This window comes from Papaver somniferum, unplaced genomic scaffold, assembly GCF_003573695.1.
Source record: "Papaver somniferum cultivar HN1 unplaced genomic scaffold, ASM357369v1 unplaced-scaffold_19, whole genome shotgun sequence".
Classification (NCBI taxonomy): domain Eukaryota; kingdom Viridiplantae; phylum Streptophyta; class Magnoliopsida; order Ranunculales; family Papaveraceae; genus Papaver; species Papaver somniferum.
The window spans coordinates 949,297-960,593 of record NW_020628818.1 but is presented as its reverse complement, the minus strand read 5'-3'; positions in this window follow the sequence as shown (position 1 = coordinate 960,593).

Genomic DNA, 11,297 nt, shown 5'->3' with positions numbered 1-11,297 from the left:
TTCGGGAAAGAAACTGGTTTGAGGTCGAAACCTGGCCAGGAGCGGACTCCTATAAGTCCGAAACTTGGTAAGAACGATGAATATCTGACCTTTTACTGGTAATATTCCGTTGGAATATTCTCCAAAAACCTTAAACACACACAGTTTCGCCAAGTTCGGGAAAGAAACGTGCTCCGAGGTCGAAACCTGACCTAGAGGGGACTCTTATAAGTCCTAAACTTGGTAAGAACGATGAATATCTGACCTCTTAGAGTTAAGATTCCCTTGGAATATTCTCCAAAAACCTTAAACACGCACATTTTCGTCAAGTTCGGGAAAGAAACTGGCCCCGAGGTCGAAACCTGGCCAGGAGAGGACTCCAATAAGTCCAAAACTTGGTAAGAACGATGAATATCTGACCTTTTAAAGGTAATATTCCCTTGGATTATTCTCCAAAAACCTTCAACACACACAGTTTCGCCAAGTTCGGGAAAGAAACTGGCTCCGAGGTCGAAACCTAGCCAGGAGCGGACTCATATAAGTCTGAAACTTGGTAAGAACTATGAATATCTGACCTTTTAAAGGCAAGATTCCCTTGGATTATTCTCCAAAAACCTTAAACACACACAGTTTTCCCAAGTTCGGGAAAGAAACTGGCTCCAAGGTCGAAACCTGGCCAGGAGCGGACTCATATGAGTCCGAAACTTGGTAAGAACGATGAATATCTGACCTTTTAAAGGTAAGATTCCCTTGGATTATTCTCTCAAAACCTTAAACACACACAGTTTCGCCAAGTTCGGGAAAGAAACTTGTCCCCAGGTCGAAACCTGTCCAGGAGCGGACTCCTATAAGTTTGAAACTTGGTAAGAACGATGAATATCTGACCTTTTACAGGTAAGATTCCCTTGGAGTATTTTCCAAAAACCTTAAACACACACAGTTTCGCCAAGTTCGGGAAGAAACTGGCTCCGAGGTCGAAACCTGTCCAGGAGTGGACTCCTATAAGTCCGAAACTTGGTAAGAACGATGAATATCTGACCTTTTACAGGTAAGATTCCTTTGGAATATTCTCCAAAAACCTTAAACACACACAGTTTCGCCATGTTCGGGAAATAAACTGGTTCCGAGGTCGAAACCTGGCCAGGAGCAGAGTCTTATAAGTTCGAAACTTGGTAAGAACGATGATTATCTGATCTTGTACAGGTAATATTCCCTTGGAATATTCTCTAAAAACCTTAAACACACAGTTTCGCCATGTTCGGGAAAGAAACTGGTTCCGAGGTCGAAACCTGGCCAGGAGAGGAGTCCTATAAGTTCGAAACTTGGTAAGAACGATGATTATATGATCTTGTACAGGTAATATTCCCTTGGAATATTCTCTAAAAACCTTAAACACACAGTTTCACCAAGTTCGGGAAAGAAACTGGCTCCGAGATCGAAACCTGGCCAGGAGCGGACTCATATAAGTCTCAAACTTGGTAAAAACGATGAATATCTGACCTTTTACAGGTAAGATTCCCTTGGAATATTCTCCAAAAACATTAAACACACACAGTTTCACCAAGTTCGGGAAAGAAATTGACTCCGAGGTTGAAACCTGGCCAGGAGCGGACTCCTATAAGTCCGAAACTTGGTAAGAACGATGAATATCTGACCTTTTAAAGGTAAGATTCCCTTGGATTATTCTCCAAAAACCTTAAACACACACAGTTTCGCCAAGTTCATTAAAGAAACTGGCTCCAAGGTCGAAACCTGTCCAGGAGCGGACTCTTATAAGTCCGAAACTTGGTAAGAACGATGAATACCTGACCTTTTAAAGGTAAAATTCCCTTGGATTATTCTCCAAAAACCTTAAACACACACAGTTTCGCCAAGTTCGGGAAAGAAACTGGTCCCCAGGTCGAAATCTGGCCAGGAGCGGACTCCTATAAGTCTGAAACTTGGTAAAAACGATGAATATCTGACCTTTTATAGGTAAGATTCCCTTGGAATATTCTCGCAAAAACTTAAACACACACAGTTTCGCCAAGTTCGGGAAAGAAACTGGTCCCCAGGTCGAAATCTGGCCAGGTGCGGACTCCTATAAGTCTGAAACTTGGTAAGAACGATGAATATGTGACCTTTTACAAGTAAGATTCCCTTGGAATATTCTCCAAAAACATTAAACGCACACAGTTTCACCAAGTTCGGGAAAGAAACTGGTTCCGGGGTCGAAACCTGGCCAGGAGCGGAGTCCTATAAGTTCGAAACTTGGTAAGAACGATGATTATCTGATCTTGTACGGGTAATATTCCCTTGGAATATTCTCTAAAAACCTTAAACACACAGTTTTGCCAAGTTCGGGAAAGAAACTAGCTCCAAGGTCGAAACCTGGCCAGGAGCGGACTCCTATAAGTCCTAAACTTGGTAAGAACGATGAATATCTGACCTTTTACAGGTAAGATTCCCTTGGATTATTCTCAAAAAACCTTAAACACGCACATTTTCGTCAAGTTAGGGAAAGAAACTGGCTCCGAGATCGAAACCTGGCCAGGAGCGGACTCATATAAGTCTCGGACTTGGTAAAAACGATGAATATCTGACCTTTCACAGGTAAGATTCCCTTGGAATATTCTCCAAAAACATTAAACACACACAGTTTCACCAAGTTCGGGAAAGAAACTGACTCCGAGGTTGAAACCTGGCCAGGAGCGGACTCCTATAAGTCCGAAACTTGGTAAGAACGATGAATATCTGACCTTTTAAAGGTAAGATTCCCTTGGATTATTCTCCAAAAACCTTAAACACACACAGTTTCGCCAAGTTCGGAAAAGAAACTGGCTCCGAGGTCGAAACCTGGCCAGGATCGGACTGATATAAGTCCGAAACTTGGTAAGAACAATGAATATCTGACCTTTTACAGGTAAGATTCCCTTGGAATATTCTCCAAAACTTTAAACACACACAGTTTCGCCAAGTTCGGGAAAGAAACTGGCTCCGAGGTCGAAACCTTTCCAGGAGCGGACTCTTATAAGTCCGAAACTTGGAAAGAACGATGAATATCTGACCTTTTAAAGGTAAGATTCCCTTGGATTATTCTCCAAAAACCTTAAACACACATAGTTTTGCCAAGTTCCTTAAAGAAACTGGCTCCAAGGTCGAAACCTGTCCAGGATCGGATTCTTATAAGTCCGAAACTTGGTAAGAACGATGAATATCTGACCTTTTAAAGTTAAGATTCCCTTGGATTATTCTCCAAAAACCTTAAACACACAGAGTTTCGCCAAGTTCGGGAAAGAAACTTGTCCCTAGGTCGAAATCTGGCCAGGAGCGGACTCCTATAAGTCTGAAACTTGGTAAGAACGATGAATATCTGACCTTTTAAAGGTAAGATTCCCTTGGATTATTCTTTCAAAACCTTAAACACACACAGTTTCGCCAAGTTCGGGAAAGAAACTTGTCCCGAGGTCGAAACCTGTCCAGGAGCGGACTCCTATAAGTCTGAAACTTGGTAAGAACGATGAATATCTGACCTTATACAGGTAAGATTCCCTTGGAATATTCTCCAAAAACCTTAAACACACACAGTTTCGCCAAGTTCGGGAAAGAAACTGTATCCGAGGTCGAAACCTGTCCAGGAGCGGACTCCTATAAGTCCGAAACTTGGTAAGAACGATGAATATCTGACCTTTTACAGGTTAGATTCCCTTGGAATATTCTCCAAAACCTTTAAACACGGACAGTTTCGCCAAGTTCGGGAAAGAAACTGGTTTGAGGTCGAAACCTGGCCAGGAGCGGACTCCTATAAGTCCGAAACTTGGTAAGAACGATGAATATCTGACCTTTTACTGGTAATATTCCCTTGGAATATTCTCCAAAAACCTTAAACACACACAGTTTCGCCAAGTTCGGGAAAGAAACGTGCTCCGAGGTCGAAACCTGGCCTAGAGGGGACTCTTATAAGTCCTAAACTTGGTAAGAACGATGAATATCTGACCTTTTAGAGTTAAGATTCCCTATGAATATTCTCCAAAAACCTTAAACACGCACATTTTCGTCAAGTTCGGGAAAGAAACTGGCCCCGAGGTCGAAACCTGGCCAGGAGCGGACTCCAATAAGTCCAAAACTTGGTAAGAACGATGAATATCTGACCTTTTAAAGGTAATATTCCCTTGGATTATTCTCCAAAAACCTTCAACACACACAGTTTCGCCAAGTTCGGGAAAGAAACTGGCTCCGAGGTCGAAACCTAGCCAGGAGCGGACTCATATAAGTCTGAAACTTGGTAAGAACTATGAATATCTGACCTTTTAAAGGCAAGATTCCCTTGGATTATTCTCCAAAAACCTTAAACACACACAGTTTTCCCAAGTTCGGGAAAGAAACTGGCTCCAAGGTCGAAACCTGGCCAGGAGCGGACTCATATGAGTCCGAAACTTGGTAAGAACGATGAATATCTGACCTTTTAAAGGTAAGATTCCCTTGGATTATTCTCTCAAAACCTTAAACACACACAGTTTCGCCAAGTTCGGGAAAGAAACTTGTCCCCAGGTCGAAACCTGTCCAGGAGCGGACTCCTATAAGTTTGAAACTTGGTAAGAACGATGAATATCTGACCTTTTACAGGTAAGATTCCCTTGGAGTATTTTCCAAAAACCTTAAACACACACAGTTTCGCCAAGTTCGGGAAGAAACTGGCTCCGAGGTCGAAACCTGTCCAGGAGTGGACTCCTATAAGCCCGAAACTTCGTAAGAACGATGAATATCTGACCTTTTACAGGTAAGATTCCCTTGGAATATTCTCCAAAAACCTTAAACACACACAGTTTCGCCATGTTCGGGAAATAAACTGGTTCCGAGGTAGAAACCTGGCCAGGAGCGGAGTCCTATAAGTTCGAAACTTGGTAAGAACGATGATTATCTGATCTTGTACAGGTAATATTCCCTTGGAATATTCTCTAAAAACCTTAAACACACAGTTTCGCCATGTTCGGGAAAGAAACTGGTTCCGAGGTCGAAACCTGGCCAGGAGAGGAGTCCTATAAGTTCGAAACTTGGTAAGAACGATGATTATATGATCTTGTACAGGTAATATTCCCTTGGAATATTCTCTAAAAACCTTAAACACACAGTTTCACCAAGTTCGGGAAAGAAACTGGCTCCGAGACCGAAACCTGGCCAGGAGCGGACTCATATAAGTCTCAAACTTGGTAAAAACGATGAATATCTGACCTTTTACAGGTAAGATTCCCTTGGAATATTCTCCAAAAACATTAAACACACACAGTTTCACCAAGTTCGGGAAAGAAATTGACTCCGAGGTTGAAACCTGGCCAGGAGCGGACTCCTATAAGTCCGAAACTTGGTAAGAACGATGAATATATGACCTTTTAAAGGTAAGATTCCCTTGGATTATTCTCCAAAAACCTTAAACACACACAGTTTCGCCAAGTTCATTAAAGAAACTGGCTCCAAGGTCGAAACCTGGCCAGGAGCGGACTCTTATAAGTCCGAAACTTGGTAAGAACGATGAATACCTGACCTTTTAAAGGTAAGATTCCCTTGGATTATTCTCCAAAAACCTTAAACACACACAGTTTCGCCAAGTTCGGGAAAGAAACTGGTCCCCAGGTCGAAATCTGGCCAGGAGCGGACTCCTATAAGTCTGAAACTTGGTAAGAACTATGAATATCTGACCTTTAATAGGTAAGATTCCCTTGGAATATTCTCGCAAAAACTTAAACACACACAGTTTCGCCAAGTTCGGGAAAGAAACTGGTCCCCAGGTCGAAATCTGGCCAGGAGCGGACTCCTATAAGTCTGAAACTTGGTAAGAACGATGAATATGTGACCTTTTACAGGTAAGATTCCCTTGGAATATTCTCCAAAAACATTAAACGCACACAGTTTCACCAAGTTCGGGAAAGAAACTGGTTCCGGGGTCGAAACCTGGCCAGGAGCGGAGTCCTATAAGTTCGAAACTTGGTAAGAACGATGATTATCTGATCTTGTACAGGTAATATTCCCTTGGAATATTCTCTAAAAACCTTAAACACACAGTTTTGCCAAGTTCGGGAAAGAAACTAGCTCCAAGGTCGAAACCTGGCCAGGAGCGGACTCCTATAAGTCCTAAACTTGGTAAGAACGATGAATATCTGACCTTTTAAAGGTAAGATTCCCTTGGATTATTCTCCAAAAACCTTAAACACACACAGTTTCGCCAAGTTCATTAAAGAAACTGGCTCCAAGGTCGAAACCTGTCCAGGAGCGGACTCTTATAAGTCCGAAACTTGGTAAGAACGATGAATACCTGACCTTTTAAAGGTAAGATTCCCTTGGATTATTCTCCAAAAACCTTAAACACACACAGTTTCGCCAAGTTCGGGAAAGAAACTGGTCCCCAGGTCGAAATCTGGCCAGGAGCGGACTCCTATAAGTCTGAAACTTGGTAAGAACGATGAATATCTGACCTTTTACAGGTAAGATTCCCTTGGAATATTCTCCCAAAACCTTAAACACACACAGTTTCGCCAAGTTCGGGAAAGAAACTGGCTCCGAGGTGGAAACCTATCCAGGAGCGGACCCCTATAAGTCTGAAACTTGGTAAGAACGATGAATATCTGACCTTTTACAGGTAATATTCCCTTGGAATATTCTCCAAAAACATTAAACACACACAGTTTCACCAAGTTCGGGAAAGAAACTGACTCCGAGGTCAAACCTGGCTAGGAGCGGACTCCAATAAGTCCTAAACTTGGTAAGAACGATGAATATCTGACCTTTTAAAGGTAAGATTCCGTTGGAATGTTTTCCAAAAACCTTAAACACACACAGTTTCGCCAAGTTTGGGAAAGAAACTGGTCCCGAGGTCGAAACCTGGCCAGGAGCGGACTCCTATAAGTCTGAAACTTGGTAAGAACGATGAATATCTGACCTTATACAGGTAAGATTCCCTTGGAATATTTTCCAAAAACCTTAAACACACACTGTTTCGCCAAGTTCGGGAAAGAAACTGGCTCCGAGGTCGACACACCTGTCCAGGAGTGGACTCCTATAAGCCCGAAACTTGGTAAGAACGATGAATATCTGACCTTATACAGGTAAGATTCCCTTGGAATATTCTCCAAAAACCTTAAACACACACAGTTTCGCCAAGTTCGGGAAAGAAACTGTATCCGAGGTCGAAACCTGTCCAGGAGCGGACTCCTATAAGTCCGAAACTTGGTAAGAACGATGAATATCTGACCTTTTACAGGTTAGATTCCCTTGGAATATTCTCCAAAACCTTTAAACACGGACAGTTTCGCCAAGTTCGGGAAAGAAACTGGTTTGAGGTCGAAACCTGGCCAGGAGCGGACTCCTATAAGTCCGAAACTTGGTAAGAACGATGAATATCTGACCTTTTACTGGTAATATTCCCTTGGAATATTCTCCAAAAACCCTAAACACACACAGTTTCGCCAAGTTCGGGAAAGAAACGTGCTCCGAGGTCGAAACCTGGCCTAGAGGGGACTCTTATAAGTCCTAAACTTGGTAAGAACGATGAATATCTGACCTTTTACAGGTAAGATTCCCTTGGAATATTCTCCAAAAACCTGAAACACGCACATTTTCGTCAAGTTCGGGAAAGAAACTGGCCCCGAGGTCGAAACCTGGCCAGGAGCGGACTCCAATAAGTCCAAAACTTGGTAAGAACGATGAATATCTGACCTTTTAAAGGTGAGATTCCCTTGGATTATTCTCCAAAAACCTTAAACACACACAGTTTCCCCAAGTTCGGGAAAGAAACTGGCTCCGAGGTCGAAACCTGGCCAGGAGCGGACTCATATAAGTGTGTAACTTGGTAAGAACGATGAATATCTGACCTTTTACAGGTAAGATTCCCTTGGAATATTCTCCAAAAACATTAAACACACACAATTTAACCAAGTTCGGGAAAGAAACTGGCTCCGAGGTCGAAACCTGGCCAGGAGCGGACTCCTATAAGTCCGAAACTTGGTAAGAACGATGAATATCTGACCTTTTACAGGTAAGATTCCCTTGGAATATTTTCCAAAAAGCTAAAACACAAACAGTTTCGCCAAGTTCGGGAAAGAAACTTACTCCGGAGTCGAAACCTGGCCAGGAGCGGACTCATATAAGTCCGAAACTTGGTAAGAACGATGAATATCTGACCTTTTACAAGTAAGATTCCCTTGAAATACTCTCCCAAAACCTTAAACACACACAGTTTCGCCAAGTTCGGGAAAGAAACTGGCTCTGAGGTCGAAACCTGGACAGGAGCGGACTCATATAAGTCCGAAACATGGTAAGAACGATGAATATCTGACCTTTTACAGGTAAGATTCCCTTGGAATATTCTCCAAAAACCTAAAACACAAACAGTTTCGCCAAGTTCAGGAAAGAAACTGGTTCCGAGGTCGAAACCTGGCCAGGAGCGGACTCCTATAAGTCTGAAACTTGGTAAGAACGATGAATATCTGACCTTTTACAGGTAAGATTCCCTTGGAATATTCTCCAAAAACATTAAACACACACAGTTTCACCAAGTTCGGGAAAGAAACTGACTCCGAGGTCGAAACCTGGCCAGGAGCGGACTCCTATAAGTCCGAAACTTGGTAAGAACGATGAATATCTGACCTTTTAAAGGTAAGATTCCCTTGGAATATTCTCCAAAAACCTTAAACACACACAATTTCGCCAAGTTCGGGAAAGAAACTTGTCCCGAGGTCGAAACCTGGCCAGGAGCGGACTCCTATAAGTCTGAAACTTGGTAAGAACGATGAATATCTGACCTTTTATAGGTAAGATTCCCTTGGAATATTCTCCAAAAACCTTAAACACACACAGTTTCGCCAAGTTCGGGAAAGAAACTGTATCCGAGGTCGAAACCTGTCCAGGAGCGGACTCCTATAAGTCCAAAACTTGGTAAGAACGATGAATATCTGACCTTTTAAAGGTAAGATTCCCTTGGAATATTCTCCAAAACCCTTAAACACAGACAGTTTCGCCAAGTTCGGGAAAGAAACTGGTTCTGAGGTCGAAACCTGGCCAGGAGCGGACTCCTATAAGTCCGAAACTTGGTAAGAACGATGAATATCTGACCTTTTACAGGTAATATTCCCTTGGAATATTTTCCAAAAACCTTAAACACACCCAGTTTCGCCAAGTTCGGGAAAGAACGTGCTCCGAGGTCGAAACCGGGCCAAGAGCGGACTCTTATAAGTCCTAAACTTGGTAAGAACGATGAATATCTGACCTTTTACAGGTAAGATTCCCTTGGAATATTCTCCAAAAACCTTAAACACGCAAATTTTCGTCAAGTTCGGGAAAGAAACTGGCTCCGAGGTCGAAACCTGGCCAGGAGTGGACTCTTATAAGTCCAAAACTTGGTAAGAACGATGAATATCTGACCTTTTAAAGGTAAGATTCCCTTGGATTATTCTCCAAAAACCTTCAACACACAAAGTTTCGCCAAGTTCGGGAAAGAAACTGGCTCCGAGGTCGAAACCTAGCCAGGAGGGGACTCATATTAGTCTGAAACTTGGTAAGAACGATGAATATCTGACCTTTTAAAGGCAAGATTCCCTTGGATTATTCTCCAAAAACCTTAAACACACACAATTTTCCCAAGTTCGGGAAAGAAACTGGCTCCAAGGTCGAAACCTGGCCAGGAGCGGACTCATATGAGTCCGAAACTTGGTAAGAACGATGAATATCTGACCTTTTAAAGGTAATATTCCCTTGGATTGTTCTCTCAAAACCTTAAACACACACAGTTTCGCCAAGTTCGGGAAAGAAACTTGTCCCGAGGTCGAAACCTGGCCAGGAGCGGACTCCTACAAGTCTGAATCTTGGTAAGAACGATGAATATCTGACCTTTTATAGGTAAGATTCCCTTGGAATATTCTCCAAAAACCTTAAACAAACACAGTTTCGCCAAGTTCGGGAAAGAAACTGGCTCCGAGGTCGACACCTGTCCAGGAGTGGACTCCTATAAGTCCGAAACTTGGTAAGAACGATGAATATCTGACCTTTTACAGGTAAGATTCCCTTGGAATATTCTCCAAAAACCTTAAACACACACAGTTTCGCCAAGTTCGGGAAAGAAACTTGTCCCGAGGTCGAAACCTGGCCAGGAGCGGTCTCCTATAAGTCTGAAACTTGGTAAGAACGATGAATATTTGACCTTTTACAGGTAAGATTCCCTTGGAATATTTTCCAAAAACCTTAAACACACACAGGTTCGCCAAGTTCGGGAAAGAAACTGGCTCCGAGGTCGACACACCTGTCCAGGAGTGGACTCCTATAAGTCCGAAACTTGGTAAGAACGATGAATATCTGACCTTTTACAGGTAAGATTCCCTTGGATTATTCTCCAAAAACCTTAAACACACACAATTTTCCCAAGTTCGGGAAAGAAACTGGCTCCAAGGTCGAAACCTGGCCAGGAGCGGACTCATATGAGTCCGAAACTTGGTAAGAACGATGAATATCTGACCTTTTAAAGGTAATATTCCCTTGGATTGTTCTCTATAAACCTTAAACACACACAGTTTCGCCAAGTTCGGGAAAGAAACTTGTCCCGAGGTCGAAACCTGGCCAGGAGCGGACTCCTATAAGTCTGAAACTTGGTAAGAACGATGAATATATGACCTTTTACAGGTAAGATTCCCTTGGAATATTTTCCAAAAACCTTAAACACACACAATTTCGGGAAAGAAACTGGCTCCGAGGTTGAAACCTATCCAGGAGCGGACTCCTATAAGTCTGAATCTTGGTAAGAACTATGAATATCTGACCTTTTACAGGTAAGATTCCCTTGGAATATTCTCCAAAAACATTAAACACACACAGTTTCACCAAGTTCGGGAAAGACTGACTCCGAGGTCGAAACCTGGCCAGGAGCGGACTCCTATAAGTCCGAATCTTGGTAAGAACGATGAATATCTGACCTTTTACAGGTAAGATTCCCTTGGAATATTCTCCAAAAATATTAAACACACACAGTTTCACCAAGTTCGGGAAAGAAACTGACTCCGAGGTCGAAACCTGGCCAGGAGCGGACTCCTATAAGTCCGAAACTTGGTAAGAACGATGAATATCTAACCTTTTAAAGGTAAGATTCCCTTGGAATATTCTCCAAAAACCTTAAACACACACAATTTCGCCAAGTTCGGGAAAGAAACTGGTCCCGAGGTCGAAACCTGGCCAGAAGCGGACTCCTATAAGTCTGAAACTTGGTAAGAACGATGAATATCTGACCTTTTATAGGTAAGATTCCCTTGGAATATTCTCCAAAACCCTTAAACACAGACAGTTTCGCCAAGTTCGGGAAA